Raw genomic sequence first — 19,805 nt, forward strand, 5'->3', positions numbered from 1 at the left:
GTGACCTCCGCCACACACCGTTGGGTGGCTTGCTTAGTATAAATGTAGATGTAGATGTAGACTGTTCTCTTTTCCAAATTGCTGCCACCTTAAGCAATATAAGACACCGTAATTGCCGGACGAACTTCTGTTGTGCTGTCTGTATGAGCGGCTGTTTAATTGATTGATGACACTAACTGCACTGACAGGTGTTAGATAAAAATATGGAAACACCGCGAGAAATATATGCTTGAATATAAATACAGAAGCTAGTCAAACTTGAAGGTTGCGCTATTGTATTCGATCACGAATGACACCTGCGCAATATCCTCAATACGTTGCAAATGTCAGCCGTAGTCAGAACAATGTTCTGTGTAGTTGTGAGTGCATTATGTCGGAGATAAGTAAATTCGAATGAGGGAAAATTGTTGATGATCATACGGTGGATGGTTTCCTAACCCGAAGTGTTTGCTGTTTCAAGAGGCACCATAACGGAGATTTATACCGCATACAGGAAAGCGTAAAAACATCATCCGCTATGCCACAACGCGTGGGGAAGTATGTGCTGAATGATTGCGACAGACGGTCATTGATGGGGATTGCGACGAAAAATAAGGTGACTACAGCTGCAAAAGTCATTGCAGAACTGAATGTCGCATTCCCGAATACGTCAGTACCAAAGCAACGAGAAGGGAGCTCCATAAGCATGGAACTGCAGGGCGATCTGGACTCCTAAAACCACTCATAAGTGATGCAAACGTCCCTAACAGGAAGACGTAGTGCCGGAGTCATAAGACCAGGAATACGCAACAGAGGGAGAAAGTCATTTGGTCGAATGAGTCTTGTTCCACACGGTTTCCAACTTCTGGCCGAGTTTACGTCCCAAGAATAAAATATAGCGGGTTTCGGTGAGGACCGGGCAGCCATAGCTTAGTACTCCAAGGTTCCATGCTTAGGTCGCAAGGTTGTGTGACTGCCAAGAATTATGTGACCATTTTGGCTGATCAGTTCCATGCTACAATATTTGTTCCCTAATGGTGATGCTTTATTCCAAGATGACAGGGCTCAGGTTCACTAAACTCGCATCTTCCAGAACTGGTTTTATTATGGCGAGGGTGAACTGGCGCAAATCCCCTGACCACCACAGTCGCCAGATCTCAATAGTGTTGAGCCTTTGTGGCCTGCTTTGGAGAGAAGGGCATGTGATCGCTATCCACATCCAACATCCTTTCCTGAGCTTGCCACTATTTAGCAGGAAGAATATTATAAAAAAGCACTCCGTCATCAGGCCACAAGTGGCCCATCGGAACCATCCGACCACCGTGTCATCCTCACTTAGGATGCGGAAAGGAGGGGCGTGTGGTCAGCACACCGCTCTCCCGGTCGTTACGATGGTTTTCTGTGAGCGGAGCCGCTACTATTCGGTCGAGTAGCTCCTCAATTGGCATCACGAGGGTGAGTGCACCCCGAAAAATGGCAACAGCACATGGCGGCCCGGATGGTCACCCATCCAAGTGCCGGCCACGCCCGACAGCGCTTAACTTCAGTGATCTGACGGGAACCGGTGTATCCACTGAGGCAAGGCCGTTGCCCCAAGAATATTATAAGATTCCCTCCAAAACAGTACAGGACCTGTATTTATCCTTTCCGAGACGACTGGAAGCTGTTTTGACGGCAAAAGGTTTTCTACGCGGTGATAGGAATGATAACGTGCATTATGCAAGGTGAGACACGATCACAGATGTTTAACAAACGTTTCGAATGTCACTCTTCTTCTACTCATAGCATTGTATTACAACAGCCTTGATTTAATTTCATATTCCTTGCTTCAAATGAGTATCGCATTTGAAGATGATTGGCTCTATAATGCGCGTTCACGGATCCATGTTACTTTCGTGTCAATATATATGCCATAGCAGCTGACCGGTACGCAGAGGTAAACCGCAGAATCCACCAACGTCGTTTTAAATTATTACTGCTCCATTATTTTTGTTTTGTTGCTGGGCAAGGAAACAGCAGAAGCTCGACATTTGTAGATTCGTCTGTTGGTTATTTAATGCACGTTATTATAAAATTATAAAATACGGCTGAGAACCACGGGCCGGAATAATAACTGATTCTGGTTGCATCAAACCGTGGGCCGCGGTTTGACGATCGCTGATCCAATGGGATGACCGCGTGAAACGAAGTCCAGCAAAAGCAAATTCCAGGCTAGGAACCGCTGGAAGAATCTTAAGGAAACTTAATGCAGCTACAAAAGAAATGCCTTAAAAACACTTGTCTGACCGCTTCTTAAGTCTTGCTCGTCGGTCTGGGATACGTATCGGGCTGGATTAATGCAGGCAAGATGCAACACAGAGCAAAATTCTTTCGTGATAACGATTGTTTTTGTCAGCGTAAGAGAATTAGGGAGAAGCTCAACAAACTCCAGTGACAGATGCTACAACAGAGTCGTTGTCCACAACGGAAAGGTTTACTATTTAAATTCCGAGGAGTACGTTGTGGAAGAATTGGCAAACAAATTAAGTTCCTCCCGCATACGTCTTGTGAAATGAACATGACGGAAAACATCGGATGTTCACCAACAGACACTGTTCCCACGCGCCATTCGTCAGCAGAAGAGCGAAGCAGGGGGCAGAGAGTGGCCACCACAAACACCCTCCGCCTCACATCGTAATGTGGCTTGTGGAGTCTAGAGGTAGATGGCTTGGCTATTTTGTTCCGATTAGTTTGTAGCTTGGGTTAGCAAATAATTGCAAAATATCATACTGGTTGGATTTGTTTTTATTAATCATTAATACTGACAACACCTTCTGGTCTTAGCTCTTAATTCTTGTCAACAATCCAGCTCACTGCACCAATGAGTTCTTAGGTCATCGGTGTTTAAAGCATTCGTCAGCGCATTGCTCCAATTTGCAATAGATTGTAACTCCCATACTCATGTCCAATCTATTCAACGAAATAAATCACTATAGCGAGCCGAACCACTATTAGAAACCCATTTCAAATGTTTACACTTAAGTTTTCTTCTTGTATTATACATGAACTTTGACACATGCAAGCGCGCACGCGAGCGCGCGCGCGCGTTTGTGTGTGTGTGTGTGTGTGTGTGTGTGTGTGTTAAAAAATGGTTCAAATGGCTCTGAGCACTATGGGACTTAACATCTGAGGCTATCAGTCCCCTAGAACTTAGAACTACTTAAACCTAACTAGCCTACCCGAGGCAGGATTCGAACCTGCGACTGTAGCGGTCGCGCGGTTCCAGACTGAAGCGCCTAGAACTGGTCGGCCACACCGGCCGGCTGTGTACGTGTACTTGTACGTGTGTGCGAGCGTGCGTGCATGGGTGCGTATATGTGCAAAAAGTGCTTAAGCAAACATGTTTAGTTGTGTTTATAATAAATATGATCTATGAAAGAAGTCACTAAGAGCCGCTTTAGGTTTGTTACAACGCTGTCTTCGACAACGCTCACTTGAGCTTTCAACACTATTGTTGCATTGCCAGAACCGGAATGACTCTTGCAATGAAATACAAATGAGCTTTCTATGACCTTATGCTATAAAGATGAGAAAATACAATTTACCTGTCCTCTTAGGTATACTCGTATTTTTTTCCAAGAGTACTTACAATGCAGTAATGCAAGCTTTCAAATTGTTTAAATTGAAAGCATAGCACTTACACCGTCCTGAGAAAAGAAGCTAAGAAGCAATGAAAGTAATCATAAAGTTTCGTGTAAATTATGACATTCTTTATGTGTACGACTAATCATAGCCGTTCGACGTATTGTGTTCATAAACCCTAACAGTAACTACTTTAATTCAAATTCCTGGAGGGCTTGGAATGTCTTTAACTTCATGTATATGCAATAATTACAAGATGGCGTGTGACACCGAGGACATTTAATTGGGAATGAGAAGTTACCATTTCGGATCTCAACGGCTATCTGTCTGCACTGAACAGTAAGCGGCGCTCCGCCGTGAGTGAGATTTCTAGCACAGTGAAGCGCTCAGCGAAATGCGGAGACGAAGAGGCCTTCTTGCATATGCTTCCGTTAGCGACCCATAACGACACACAGCATTGAAAATTCAGCTATCGGAGCTTCCACAACATGTAGAACACATAACAAAGCATGTTTATGGCAGACTGAGTCCACGATCAGATGGTTAGAACTGCTCGTCGCTGACGCCGATATACCGTGAGCACACCAGATTTTTTGGTGGGTCGTCTGAAACGAGGTCCAGTCGTGGGAACAAAGCAGAACACTTTTGATTAAGTAAGCAGCGAAATTCGTACTCGTGCCACCAAGCGGTGTCAAATCTAAACGTTATCAACTTAGGAGAATTCCCTGAATGCCAATATTGTTCCCGAGAGCTCGCAGACTGGGCATGGAACACACACCACTGATGAATTTCGAAGCTAACGAGAGTTAAACGTCTGTATCATGGTCGATAACATTCGGTACATCGTAACAAATTTTTGTTTTTCAATAAAAGAAAAACACAACCAGGTTTCAGGACAACAGACCTATCTTGAGCTGCGTAGAATGTCCATACAAATCAACTAACAGGGACTAACATAGTGATTCCCTGATGCATGACATGTAAGGCATAAAATACATCCCATATGTTCCTACGCCGGCCGGAAAACCTCTCATAGATGAGGGCAATGGTCCAGGCTTAAGATGTCACTAACATGCTTTCGGATCAAGCGAGGTAGCCGGAATTTGTTTTAACATCGGTATCTGATTGGTACGGTTATCGTTATTCAACAGCTCTTGGTGTCCAGGCGACACAGACTGAGGCGTCTCAGTCTGTGTCGCCTGGCCACCAAGAGCTGTTGCATAACGATTTGATTGACGGATCCAATTATATGGCTCCTTCCGTGTATAGCGATTTTACGACTGTGAAGTGTCGGGGCCTGAAGATGGCATCAATGTAATGCCGAAACTGGTAGAACATAAGAAGTTCATAAAATAAATTTCTGCAACACATACGGCTGTTGGTAAATTATTGCATCAAGAAATAGCTGAATGAAGTCGTCAATGATCGGTAACTTCTACAGAAGGTTACAACGGGTGACGAAAAATGGTTATATGCATATGACGTCGAAACCAAGGCCCAAACGTTCCAATGGAAATTGCCTGAAGAGCCATGACCTAAAAAAATTCGATAAATTCGATCACATGTGAAGGTTCTTCTCACTGTTTTCTACGATTACAATGGACTAATGCATCATGAGTTCCTCTCCTACTGTCAATAAGGAATACTATGCGCCGTCTGCGTCAAGCAATCCAAAGAAAACGACCAGAATTGTGGCAAAACCATTCGTGGTAACTGCATTACGATAATGCTCCCACTCGCACCCCAATCCCTGTTTGTGATTTCTTGGCAAAAAACATAAACAGTTACGCTGCCTCAGCCACCGTATTCGCCAGCCATGGCGCCCTACGACTTCTTTCTATCCCCGAGGCTGAAGAGAACCACGAAAGAACGTTGTTTTGTAACCACTGATGAGATAAAAACAGAGTCGCTTCAGTAATGAACACCATAACGAAAAACGAGTTCCAGAAGTGCCTAAATGATTGCAAAAAAGCGTTGGCACAAGTGTACTATATCTGAGGGGGACTACTTTTAAGGGGACAAAGTTGATGTTCATAAATAAATAAAAATTCTTTAAGCAAACCAAAAATTCCCGTTACTTTTTCATTGCGCTCCATTTATGTAACCACAGACATTGTTTAATTTTGAAATGCTATTCCACCCTATTGGTCAACAAACCGTCCCTACGAAAAGTTATAGTATTCGCTATAGTAGTACGTCAAGTCTTGAGAATTCTTCATCGCCCTCGGCTACAAACGGCTCTTATCCAGTGTGAAAGACGGATGTGGGGAGAGGATTTTTTTTCCAAGTCAGGTGTACGTGCAGCATATACAGAGAATGTTATCCACGACAGACAAAGGCAGGTACAAACGGAACTCGTCGAAAGAAAAGGACGCCTCTGGCGTAGTATGTGGCGATGAGGAGCACTGCCCCGTGGGAAGATGCAGTTCTCGCGCCAGCAATTAAACACAGCCACCGGTCCACGCGGACAAAAGCACGCCACGGCTAGAAAAACTCGTGAGAGGACGAGCGTCGTCCTGGGACCGGCCGAAGACAGGTCCGAAGACAACGGCGGACGTCCGCAAAAACAGTCCCGCCTCGCAGGAGGAAAGCAGTCGGCCTCTCATTATCGGCCGAGCATATGCATATCGGCGTACGCTACCTGGCAGCAGCCAGTGAGGTAAAAAAAAAAAAAAAAATAAAAGAAAGGGGAAACACGGGACAGACGCGGCGCGTATTCATAATTACCCGCGCGCCCTCTGGCCGAAAACAAAAAACTATCGCGAGTTCCGGGTCGGGCACTTCGCGACGTGGCCAGCAGGCAAAAACGCCGCACACGTCATCCTGGGGGGGGGGGGGGGGGGGGACGTGGAAGGGGGCTGCATTTTTTTCGCACTAGCCGAGGGGTCGCAGCCCCCTCGGACCGACCGACCCACCACCCGTCGCATTCGCCAATAGCGGGGGACGGTCTCTGCCGGTTTGTTCGCCGCGACCAATGAAAAAGGCTCCCCTCCCTAACCTACCCTAACGAGGGGACGTTCGAGCTTCCGCGCCCCACTACCACTTTTTAAATATCGCCAGCGGATTTGCAGGGTAGTGCGGACAAAAGTTTTTACCCCCTTCCGTCGCCCCTTCCCCTCGCCCCCTTCTCGTCCCACCAATTTCTTTTCAACATGGCCTTCGTATAGTCGCTGCCACGCGCTCACTTGAACAGAGACCGCTTTTTGTTCTCCGGAGGTCTTGCACGCGCGCGGCGACAGTATTTAGACGCTCTCTTTTCATTCACGGCTTGCTTCGTTTACCTCGAAATAACGACTACACACACATAACGGCTAGCAACGGCTTTTCAGTGTCTTATTTTCTCCGGTAACAACACACTGAAATTTATACAGGCAGTTTTTGTGCTGCCGAAGGCATCCCCATAGCAGTATTACTAACGGTCAGGGACGCCAGCCGCGGTTGAAATACTTATTCGGCGACTGCTTTTTGTGGCTCATCTCTGAGCGTTGTCGTTGTATCTGAAGAAGTACTCTCCTTTCCTTTGCTTCTTACTTCAACATCCCGAAAGATGTAGACATTAATTTGTTGCAGTTTTATTTCGTACGATTTCGTCCTCTCTGTATTATTCCTTTTCTCCGTGCCCTTTTGCAGTTCAATCACGTACTTATTTACTGCGTATCCACTTTCTTTCCCCACCAATGTGGCAATGGACTTGTGAGGGACTCTACACTACATAAATGCGAAAACAATCGATTTTAAACAGGAAAATAAGATTGAAATTTTTATGTGTATAAAGAAAGATTTCCCACAGAAGAGCTCATCATCCGTCACAAAACCCCAATCTTTTCACTTGAGATTTTTACATTGTTTATTGTCCTTAGCCCTTCATATAATTCCTCTGCAGTTTTTCAATACAGAATTATTTTTATTCTTCTTCCTTCTTTCGATTTAAGCAAATAAAGGTGTCTGATGGCGCGAATTAGCTTAGAGATGGATGGCATATAATATTTTTACAGCAATAAATACAACTGGAAGAAAATTTTAAGTCGATTCTTTTTAACCTTCTGGCTACAGAATAGGCAGTTTTAGAATGCTGCAACATTCCCTTTGCGAGTTTTCAGAGATGTTTAGCCCCGCAGAGCCTATCTATAACTATTACCCGTGAACGTGCAGACCACCAATTGGTTGTTTTCGAAGATGGAGAAACTATCAAACCATATACTATATTAAAAGAAGACTGACATCGCACGTAGGAACTGCACTACCGCTCATAAATTTTAATAAACATGATAACTGTCATCTAATTCCCTGCAGATACCATATAATAACGTGGCTAAGGTTGAGTAAATAAAGTAATGGTACAATAATGTTAAACATGTCAGGCTTATGGAGGAGGAGGAGGTTAGTGTTTAACGTCCCGTCGACAACGTGGTCATTAGAGACGGAGCGCAAGCTCGGGTCAGGGAAGGATGGGGAAGGAAATCGGCCGTGCCCTTTCAAAGGAACCATCCCGGCATTTGCCTGAAGCGATTTAGGGAAATCACGGAAAACCTAAGTCAGGATGGCCGGAGACGGGATTGAACCGTCGTCCTCCCGAATGCGAGTCCAGTGTGCTAACCACTGCGCCACCTCGCTCGGTACTCAGGCTTATGTGTTTGTTTTCATTTATATGCAATATTATCCAGAACAGTGTAATGTACATACAAATTAGTTACCTAAACTGGTATGTTTGTTTACCTGTGTGACGAATTAATGCCTACTCCATACTGTCCTGTTGTTACCTGTAATGTGATGTCGGCGATGTATTTCAAGCAGTGGTTGGTACGACACGCACTGTATGATTACTGCACTCCAGCTCCTTAGTGACAGTAAGCACATCGTTATTAATGCTCCAAGAATTGAGATATCCATAAACAAACACGCTGCAATTGAAGCACTCAGACAAGTACGTTTGTCTATGCCCCAAATTGGGAAGCAATGTGACGTGTCTATAGGGGAAATGCAATATACCCTTTAGCACTTGAAGGTACAGAAGTAATAATAAGGACCTACCACAGCAACCATGTAAAACAACTAAAATTGATGACACAATCCTCAGTATTGCTAGTATGAGAAATATGCACAAATTCGCGCAGAATTGGTAGAAATTAATGCGAAAAACATATCTGTTGTAACAGTAAAAAGATGCCGGCTTGAATGGAACGTGTGACAGCGAGAAGACCCTAAGCCCGTAAATAAAAAGAAGAGACTTAAATCTGCTCACAGATGAATCGAAATTCGAGATTTTTTGTACCAAGAGGCCATTTGTTCGTCGATCTGAAGAAGAAAGGGTGGCCCAGCAGTGAATTCTACCTACAGTTAAACGCGGTAGGAGTTCTTTTCTGGTTTGGGGGTGTTTTGGAGGAGATAGAATTTGTGACACTGTGAAAACAGAAGGGTGTATGGGCCAGAAGCAGTACCATCGGTTACTTGAGTATCGTACGATACCATGCGAATTGCGCTTAATAGGAAATGGGTTCGCATTACAACCGGATAATGACCTAAAACATCGGTTGGCGTTATGTAAGTAGCAGACTGCACCAAATGAAAAATAGAGGAGACTGAAAGATTTGGTGTGGCTGTCCCAAAGCTCTGATTATAATCCTATTGAAATGGTCTGGGATGAAATGAACAGACATATCCGGAAAGTTCACATAAAAAGTAAGGAACGTCTCTTGAACGTCGTCAAGGATGAGTGGAACCATATACCTACAAAAACTTGTTGACCGCATGGCTCAAAAATGGCTCTGAGGACTATGGGACTTCACATCTGAGGTCATCAGTCCCCCAGAACTTAGAACTACTTAAACCTAACTAACCTAAGAACATCACACACATCCGTGCCCCAGGCGGGATTCGAACCTGCGACCGTAGCAGTCGCGCGGTTCCGGACTGAATCGCCTAGAACCGCTCGGCCACCGAGGCCGGCTGTTGACCGCATGCCTCGAGTTTATGAGCAGCCACTGAATCCAAGGGAGGATACTTTGATGAAAGAAAAATACAATATTTCATTTTGTATTATATATGTTTAAATGTATATAGTTACATTTTTGGAGAAATAAAGTTTTGCTTCTGTTCGTATTTGAAACATCGGACAATAGTCGCGGTTTATTGGAATTACTGAGCGGTGCTGTACGCTTCCATTGAATCTAATCTGACTCAATAATTTGTGAAATGCGGTTCGTCTACGAAATGTAAGAGTATTATTCTTCAGCTTGTAACAACAAGAAAGCTCCTGCAAACTGGCACGAGACGTTCTCGATACAGGCTGTAAAGATGACAAGTATCCAAGCTACGGAACACAAAGGCCCAGTCCATCATGTGCCACAGACACTTTTATGGCTTGGCCGAGTTTTTCACAGGCCAATATGGAAGAGAATTCGATATTGTCCGAAAGGCGTGGAGTTTGAAACGCCACTTGAGCAACTGCACGAAATTAATACACTGATGCCGGATTGAAAGGAATAACAATAAAAACAAGAAAAATTATATTCTAAAACAATGAAAAGTATTTTATAAATTTTTAAAAAATGTATGTCTATTAGTTCGCTTGTATCGGTTAAACTCATTGTGAATATCCTTTTCACTTTAACTGTGTTGTTTTACTGAAGTATACGTTGCAATTGCAATTCTCTACGGGAAGAAGTCTGCATATGAACCACTGAGAAAGTAGTATGTTAGCGTTCTTGCGTGTGGACGCAAAACGGTGTAACTGCTTTCAGAATAGTCACGAACAAATAATTTCCGTATTCCTTTGCTAATAAAATGCATATCAGTTAGTCTTCTAGGGAACACATACTTACTAACAATTGCGAGCCAACTTCCCACCGAACAGTGTACGAGACTATGAATTAGCACGCCATATTTTTCTTTAATGGTCACAAAAAATATGTGAGGTCTCCACTTGCATTTAGTTCGAGTCAGTTATCCGCGCGAGTACGGCACACTGTTGGCTTGCCTACCGCGTGATGCTATTTACTCGACGCAAAGTATTCTCACTGGGCGCTAGTACTGCGCTCGCCAACAACTGCCCAGCGCGTACTGTTAATAGAACTGTGGCAGACTTACGCTTCACTACCTCTCACGCCTCGAGTACTGCTGCTGTTCTGTCACTATGTTTCTTTTTCTCTTTGTCTTTGGACCTTCTCACTTTTACTAACAAAATTACCAAATAAAAAGAAATAAAAAGAAACAAGCCACTCTTGATTTGTAGCGTCACAAAGAGGGCTGTTTCAAAAATACCGAAAAAGTTTCACTTTCCCACTTCGGTGAAAATGATGACCCTGTAAAGTAACATATCAAAACAGCAACACAAGAGCTAGCAATAAAAAGCATGAAACTTCCTGGCAGATTAAAACTGTGTGCCGGACCGAGACTCGAACTCGGGACCTTTGCCTTTCGCGGACAAGTGCTCTACTAACTAAGCTACGTTAGCACGAATCACGCGCCGTCCTCACAGCTTTAATTCCGCCAGTACCTCGTCTCCTACCTTTCAAACTTCACAGAAGCTCTCCTGCGAGCCTTGAAGAACTAGCACTTCTGAAAGAAAGGATATTGCGGAGACAGGCTTAGGGAGGTTTCCAGAATGAGATTTTCAATCTGCAGTGGAGTGTGCGCTGATATGAAACTTCCTGACAGATTAAAACTGTGTGCCGGACTCTGAACCTTTGCAGGAGAGCTTCTGTGAAGTTTGGAAGGTAGGAGACGAGGTACTGGCGGAGTTAAAGCTGTGAGAACAGGGCGTGAGTCGTGCTTGGGTAGCTCAGTTGATGGCCGTGAAGGATCGGCCTAAGGTGCTGCAGGCATGGACTGTGCGAATAGACCCGGCGGAGGTTCGAGTCCTCCCTCGGGCATGGGTGTGTGTCTGTGTTTGTCCTTCGGATAATTTAGGTTAAGTAGTGTAAGCTTAGGGACTGATGACCTTAGCAGTTAAGTCCCATAAGATTTCACACACATTTGAACATTTTTAAACAAATGCAACGAACATTATCGAACAAAAGTCGGTAGAGCACTTGCCCGCGAAAGGCAAAGGTCCCGAGTTCGAGTCTCGGTCCGGCACACAGTGTTAATCTGCCAGGAAGTTTCATACGTAGCAACGTTCCCTGAACGGCGGGTGAGGAGACACTGTTGGTAGCCCCTTGGTTAATCTGGGCGATCAGTCGCTCAACAGTTGTTCGTCTGCTCGTCTGCTCGTCTGTTCGTCGGTACTAATCTCCGCAGCCGTCGTTTATCCCTGTTATCTATGGCCCCTGGTGCACCACAGTTGCCTTGGCGCTGGCAGTCGAACAGTTTACAAACGTAGCCGTTTCGGAAAATAATATGCAAATAACATGCTCTATGCCGGCCGCTGTGGCCGAGTGGTTCTAGGCGCTTCAGTCTGGAAACGCGCTGCTGCTGCGGTCGCAAGTTCGAATCTTGCCTCGACATGGATGTGTGTGTTGTCCTTAGGGTAATTAGGTTTAAGTAGTTTTAAGTCTAGGGGACTGATTGCCTCAGATGTTAAGTCCCATAGTGCTTAGAGCCATTTGAACCATTTGAACATGCCCTTTAGGATATCGTTCCGTTTCCACCATACGACAATCACTGCACTTCTTTACGTGTCCCGCATACACGCTTTATATACCCTCCACTGCTAATGCCGCCATCTGCAGTCTGTGAGTGGTTACTGCACATTGACGTCGAACACAGGCGGGGGTCGCATTAATGTGACTGGACTGTGTAGTGGCACGCTGCTCCTAAAACTTCCTGGTAGATTAATTTCAGGACACTTCCGCAATATCCTTTCTTCCTGAAGTGCTAGTGTTCCAATGTTCGCAGGAGAGCTTCTGTGAAGTTTGGAAGACAGGAGACGAGGTACTGGACGAAGTAAAGCTGTGAGGACGTTTCGTGAGCCGTGCGTGGGTAGTTCAGTTGGTGGCCGGTACGGTAGCTCAGCGTGTGTGGTCAGAGGGCCTTCTGTAATAAAAACTGAGTGAAAGGATCAATGATGAACTCGGACGGGTGTCATGGAATGTAGGTCCCGAACAAATGACAATCACGAACAAAATGAGATAAAAATAAAAAGGTTGATAGAGCACTTCTCCGTGAAAGGCCAAGGTTCCGAGTTCGAATCTCGGTCCGGCACACAGTTTTAATCTGCCAGGAAGTTTCATATCGGAGCACACTCTGCTGTAGAGTGAAAATTTCACTCTGAACGCTGCTTCTACCTTACCTTAAACCTGTGATGATAATAGAAGACGTTCTAACAGTTTTAGACAATCGAGGCAGTTGTCGCAGTGCGTTTTAGTAGATGCAGGATCTACCTCAAGTATCGTCACACAACAGCACAACAGTACTAAAAGCATAAAGGTTAAATTTAACTGGATATGGCTTCTGTGCTTCTTGCTGGACCCTCGATCTAACCTGAAGATCATCATCCCTAACTGAACCAATTTAATAAGTACATTAATTCTTTCGTGTCAGACCTGGTAAATGACATTTTATGGTGAAGAGCAAGTCAACGTTTTTCTTATACCGCTTCTCCATTGCCAGTCGAGCTGGATTATGATGAAGCTTATTACAGGATGGTGACGTAGTACCAAGTCACACACCGATACGCTTCTTACATGGCGAGAAGCCTCGTCCTCTTGTGTGGAGATGTAAAAGAAAAATTTTGTACTAGGAAAATGAAGTTTTTCGTCGTTTAAAGTTGACGCAGGAGAAAATTCCTTGCAGTAAATTTCATCATCGTGTCTACAAGCAAACTTCAGATATGCATTAATTCCTCAACTATCAGACCACTCATGTCAATGCGTCTAATTCTGAAGCAGCATCACAAACTAAAAACTTGTCTGCGGAAAGAGCAGATATTTTCACTCGCGTCATCATTTGGACTTTGATCTGCATATCGAGGGCTTCAATAATTTTTTCTGGATTCGAAGGCAAAGTCGCTGAGCTGCCAAGGGAAGAACATGGAAAGCGCGAAAAAAGAGGAAACACATAGTAAAAAACATTTTTAAGTATACTTTTGCATACTTATCATGAGGTTGTGTTTGATACAGAGTTCGTTGAGTATTTACGACCCTTCTCGCATGCTGAGAATGTTATACTATGCGTTACTTGTAGTAATTAAGAAATCTAAGTTGTAATATACTCTTCTTCTCTTTAAATCAGTAAAATGTCAAAAACTGAGAGGAATGTACGACGAGATCGTTCCAATTCGAGCTGCAACATATATATCGAAGGGAACATCAAGTACGTATTTCTGCGATAGATACAGTAAAACTTTGATATTTGAAAGGGAAGGAGATTATCGTTTGACGGTACGTCGACGTCGAACTCGTTAAAGACGGAGCGCCAGCTCGAAGACGCGAAGGATAGGGCAGGAAAATTGCCATGGTCGTTTCAAAAGATTCATCTCAGCTTTTGGAAATGTTTCAGCTACACAGAGGACTGAATACTGCAGCTTACTGCTGAAGATGATTCCTCTGGAGATGATATGTCGTGCCCTCCCTTTGAGCGGAGAGAGGAGAACCTGTTGCCTGATGAGGAATAATCAAGATGGAAACTCGGCATAACTCAGACACGCTGAAAGCTGTATCACAAAAAGCAACATCAAGAGCAAGAAAACAAGTTGCAAGATCAACTTGGGACTTGAATATCCGACATGCAGTTATATTAACACCGTTTTCTGTTTTGCCTTCTTCGTTTTTCACCCTACGAGTGCCTGCCGAAAAGTAATGCATCCGAATTTTTATAGGAAAACTCTTGGCCTTTTTAAGTAAAATAAACGGTATTAGCGTCCTAGACCTTTATTCTTCATGTCTACATACTTGCAGCCCTGTGCCGCTAGAGGGCTCCGAATTGTAGTGTGTAACCTGGTGGTGTGTAAAGGTAACTATGTCGGTGCTTGAGAAACAGCGTGCTGTAATAAGAGTTTCGAATTCGAAGAGTTCCTCCACACATGGAGCACCCTCTCCTTCAGCATGAGAATATAAGACCACACACGAGAGCTGCGACATCTTCAGCAATCCGACGTCTTGGGTTCACTGCCATCACTCATCCTCCATACAGTTCCGACTTCGTCTCGTACGATTTTCATATGCTCTTTAACACCTTTGAGGACTTTACTTTGATAATGAAAAAACTGTAAGGTTGTGCTTCTGTCGACAAAGTCAAACATTCAACAGCGACGGTATCAGCAAACTGGTCTCCCGTTAGGAGAAATGTGTAATCGTCGCCAGGGAGACTATGTTGAGAAATAAATATGCGGGCACGAAGAAAAAAGATGTAGAATGTTAATGACGTTTGTTTTATTTAAAAAACTCTAAGAGTTTCCACCAAAAAAATTCGGAGGCGTTACTTCTCAGCGCGCGCCCGTATTTATAAAATGCTAAGAAAAATAATCATTAATCACAAAGCACAAGCATGAAATTGCTAATAGAAATAGTTTTTTTCCGTTTGAGAAAACTGATAACGAAAATCTATGTCTCGATGCCAAATCTATAGAAGCGTTCGAGTGAATGCCATTCAAAACTTGGCTAAAGGGCGTACGCATTGAGTCTGAATTATTCCTTTTTAAAAACTGCTGCTGTGTTTACTGCTCTGATTTATAGCTTAGTTTGTTTCTAGATCCCTCCTTTCCATCATCTGCTAAGTCAGCAGCCTAATTGTTTTTTAGGTAAATAAACACACGCATCCATTCTCCTCCAAGAGCTAAACCGAAGATTTACCTGATCCACTGTATGCCTCGAGCTAGAAGTGCACGCTAGCAGCGCTTGTGCTCATAAATAAACATACAGCTCACCAGAGGAAGGACGCAGCAGCTGTTTCAGTAAGTATAAATGACGTGGGCTACGCACATATTGCACACGAATCTGAGTTTCTACTTTCACTGTCACTTTCAATAAAGTCCTCCTGGATGTTGTTCTGTTGTTGGTGTTGTGGATGGTGTTCTGTTGGTCTCACCGCTCTTTTCAGGAGTCCGAGAATTATGACGACCTTCGATCTACAAAATAGATTGTGTCAGATGAACACCTTCATACATTTTCGGCTACTGCATAAAACATCTTTAAATTATCAGTCCTTTCCCATACCGATCTTATTACTCGTTTGTACTAGGGGCGTCCAGTACATACACTACGTGACCAAAGATATCCGGACACCTGGCTGAAAATGAGTTACAAGTTCGTGGCGCCCTCCATCGCTAATGCTGTAATTTAATATGGTGTTGGCCCACCCTTGGCCTTTGTGACAGCTTCCACTCTCGCAGGCATACGTTCAATCAGGTGCTGGAAGGTTTCTTGGGGAATCGCAGCCCATTCTTCACGGAGTGCTGCACTGAGGAGAGATATCGATGTCGGTCGGTGAGACCTAGCACGAAGTCGGCGTTCCGAAAAACATCACAAAGGTATTCTGTAGAATACAAGTCAGGACTCTGCGCAGGCCAGTCCATTACAGGGATGTTCTTGCCGTGTAACCACTCCGCTACAGGCCGTGTATTATGAATAGGTGCTCGATCGTGTTGAAAGATGCAATCGCCATCCCCGAATTGGTCTTGAACAGTGGGAAGCACGAAGGTGCTTAAAACATCCATGTAGGCCTGTGCTGTGATAGTGCCACGCAAAACAACAAGTGATGCAAGCCCCCTCCGTGAAACACAAGGCCACACCATAACACCACCGCCTCCGAATTTTACTGTTGGCACTATACACGCTGGCAGATGACGTTCACCGGGCATTCTCCGTACCCACACCTTGCAATCGGATCGCCACATTGTGTACCGTAATTCGTCACTCCACAAAACATTTTCCCACTGTTCAGTCGTCCAATGTTTGTGCTCCTTACACCAAGCGAGGCATCGTTTGGCATTTACCGGCGTGATGTGTGGCTTATGAGTAGCCGCTCGACCATGAAATCCAAGTTTTCTCACTTCCCGCCTAACTGTCATACTACCTGCAGTGAACCCCGATGCACTCTGGAATTCCTGTGTGATGGTCTGGACAGATGTCTGCCTATTACACACTACGACCCTCTTCAAGTGTCGGCGGTCTCAGTCAGTCAATAGACGAGGTCGGCCTGTACGATTGTGTGATGTACGTGTCCCTTCACGTTTCCACTTCACTATAACGTCGGAAACAGTGGATGTAGATGTGGTGTCACCCCCAGACACCACACTTGCTAGGTGGTAGCCTTTAAATCGGCTGCGGCCCGTTAGTATACGTCGGACCCGCGTGTCGCCACTATCAGTGATTGCAGACCGAGCACCGCCACACGGCAGGTCTAGTCTAGAAAGACTCCCTAGCACTCGCCCCAGTTGTACAGCCGACTTTGCTAGCGATGGTTCACTGACTACATACGCTCTCATTTCCCGAGACGACAGTTTAGTATAGCCTTCAGCCACGTCATTTGCTACGACCTAGCAAGGCGCCATATTCAGTTACTATATGTCTTCTGAACAGATAATATTGTGAATCATGTACCGTCAAGAGCGATGTTCATCATTAATGGATTAAAGTTAAGTATCAAAGTAATTACGTGCGCTTTCTGAATTCTAATTCCTTGTCATGTTCCAGACCTCACGTCAGTATAGTCCTTCTCTCCTCACGCCAGTCTGCGTGAGCTAAACGCGTGCATTTCGGTCTCCAATAGTAAAAACGGTGTTGGCTCTTTAGTCAACTACAACAGTAGGAATGTTTAGGAGTGTTGAAATCTCGCGTACAGACGTATGACACAAGTGACACCCAATCACCCGACCACGTTCGCAGTCCGTGAGTATCGCGGAGTGCCCCATTCTGCTTTCTCACGATGTCTAATGACTACTGAGGTCGCTGATATGGAGTACCTGGCAGTAGGCGGCAGCACAATGCACCTAATATGGGAAACGTATGTTTTTGGGGGTGTCCGGGTACTTTTAATCACATGGTGTAATTCAACACTTTTTTTCTGAAAGCAGGCTGCGTTATTCAAGATTCCAACATACCGCATTATTCCCAACTCTTTTGGCTACAACGCGACGGCCGAACGCCACGTTACTGAGAGGACGTGTATACACGCTTGGTACCACTCTACTGATCGACGTCGGAGCAATCGTGTTGTTGCATCAATAACCTTCCCATCATCCATATACTGTTTCCCGCGGAGTACATCCTTCATTGAACCAAACAGGTGGAAGTCGGCACGTGCGTCCATAGGTAATATGTGCGCCTCTCCATGGATTGCCGTTTTGTTTCCGGTTCGAAGCGATGAACTCATGATCAACTGCCTATGACGATGTTCAACTAAAAATTGTCGCGTTCACCCTCGTAACGCGCAAGCATTTCGGCACAGACGTCCTTCATTGCTCTCTATGATCTTCTGTTAGGCAGCAAGGAACCCAGTGGGCAGACACCTTTGAGTACCCCACAAGGTGGACGTGTATGTCAGCAGTACCAACAAAGACGTCCAGTTGAGCAGTGAGGTGTTTGATGGGGATCCGTCGATCATTTTGAATGGGAGCGTTCGCAGGTTCTACCATCGCAGGAGTCACAACTATGTGCGGCCAGCCTGCGAGTGAGATATCAGACAGGTTTGTGCGATCTCGTTGCGAGGATGACGGACGCCATGCCCGAGGGAGGACTCGAACCTGCGCCGGGACTAGCCGCACAGTCCATGACTGCAGCGCCTTAGACCGTCCAATCCGTAGAACGGCAGTTTTGTTTCTCCTGATAGCGACGTCCACCTGAGTAGTCCCCGCCCAGAGATCCGAATGGGAGACTATTTTACCTCCGGAATATTTTATCCAAGAGGATGTCATCAACATTTAACCATACAGTAGAGCTGCATGGCGTCGGGAGTTCCCCCTTGCTTTCAGCCGTTCGCAGTACCACCTCATCAAGGCCCATTCGGTTGATGTTACAGGGCCAGATCAGTCAGTCATGCAGACTTTTGCCCCTGTAACTACTGAAAAAGCTGCTGCCCCTTTTAAGGAACTACGCGTTTGTCTGGGCTTCTCAGCGGATACCTCTCCACTGTAGTTGCACCTACGGTACGGCTATCTGTATCGCTGAGGAACGCAAGCCTCCCCGCCAAGTGCAAGGTCCATGGTTCATGGCCTGGGGAGGGGGGACGGGGGGGGGGGGTGTTGAAACTTATACGGTTGTCATATAGCTTGTTTGTGAAAATAATATTTCTGCGTAACTCTTCCGTCCGTGCACAACTGATTACCGCGGCGGCAGAGATGAGTTATGTCATTATTACCAGTTTCCTCTCTGTCCGTGTGGCAACAGCCGAAAGCCGTATTGGACCGGCTAGTCCATTCATAACTGGCAGGCAGGTTGCTCTCCTTGAGCTGCGGCGGTACAGCACTGGGTATTCACGCAGCGAGGAACGCTAAGCAACGCAGAGGAAGGAAGCCACAGAGGATGAGAACCTCAGGACGTTAGATCTGTTGGGGTAATTTATGCAAAGGATTACGTATCTTTCACGTGGTAGCTTGTTATCGGTATGGACTTCATGCTTACTCCAGAATTTCATGTAAGAGCACTCCAGAAATTAACTAGCTGTATTCCAATTTTTTTCTTTGTTTCTGTACTTTACGACGCGAATGTTAATATCGGAAGCATTTATGAGTTCTGTTTAATAATCAGAAACAAATTTTAATTTTCTTCACCTGCGCAAGAGATTGTACATGATTACTAGAAACATGAGTTTCGTTTACGTGTTTTGCGACTAGTGATCGATAATTACCCTGCTATGTGAAAGGGATTTTCGCGTCTCAAAGAGTAACCAAACCAATGACTAAACCCATCAAGTTAAGTGACGCAGTTGTTGAAACATTGAAACCACATGGAGTGGGAACGGGCCTCACATCACAGTCCGGTCATTCAGATTTAGACTCTGTGTTTTTTTTTTTTTTTTTTAAATCGCTTAAGGCGAATACATGGACGCCTTCTTTCAAAACGACACGAGTGATGATTACCTTCTCGATCCTTGTGCTTCGTCTCCAGTGACCACGTCATCTTCTTTTTTTCCCTAAACGTCTTTCTATGTTTCTTTCCGCTTTTGGGTGGAACATGACCCAAATTTTCGAAAATCTTGTATCTGTAAGTCGCCTACCCGGGTTTGTAGCTGACGTAGCTAATACATGATATGCTGTTCCGAGGAAGGATGAAGATGGAGGAAAGTGCGGAAGGATCCGTTCGATAGACCACAAACAAATCTCTTGTGTT

At 44.9% G+C, this 19,805-nt stretch overlaps 1 protein-coding gene and 1 pseudogene across 1 annotated transcript in view; both read right to left on the bottom strand.

Moving 5' to 3' along the window:
- Positions 1-19,805, bottom strand: part of LOC126484545 (NGFI-A-binding protein homolog) — a 427,936-nt gene that overhangs the window by 276,764 nt on the left and 131,367 nt on the right. The window lies entirely within an intron of this gene.
- Positions 1,454-1,571, bottom strand: LOC126420952 (5S ribosomal RNA; annotated as a pseudogene).

Source organism: Schistocerca serialis, chromosome 1, assembly GCF_023864345.2.
Source record: "Schistocerca serialis cubense isolate TAMUIC-IGC-003099 chromosome 1, iqSchSeri2.2, whole genome shotgun sequence".
Taxonomy (NCBI): Eukaryota; Metazoa; Arthropoda; class Insecta; order Orthoptera; family Acrididae; genus Schistocerca; species Schistocerca serialis.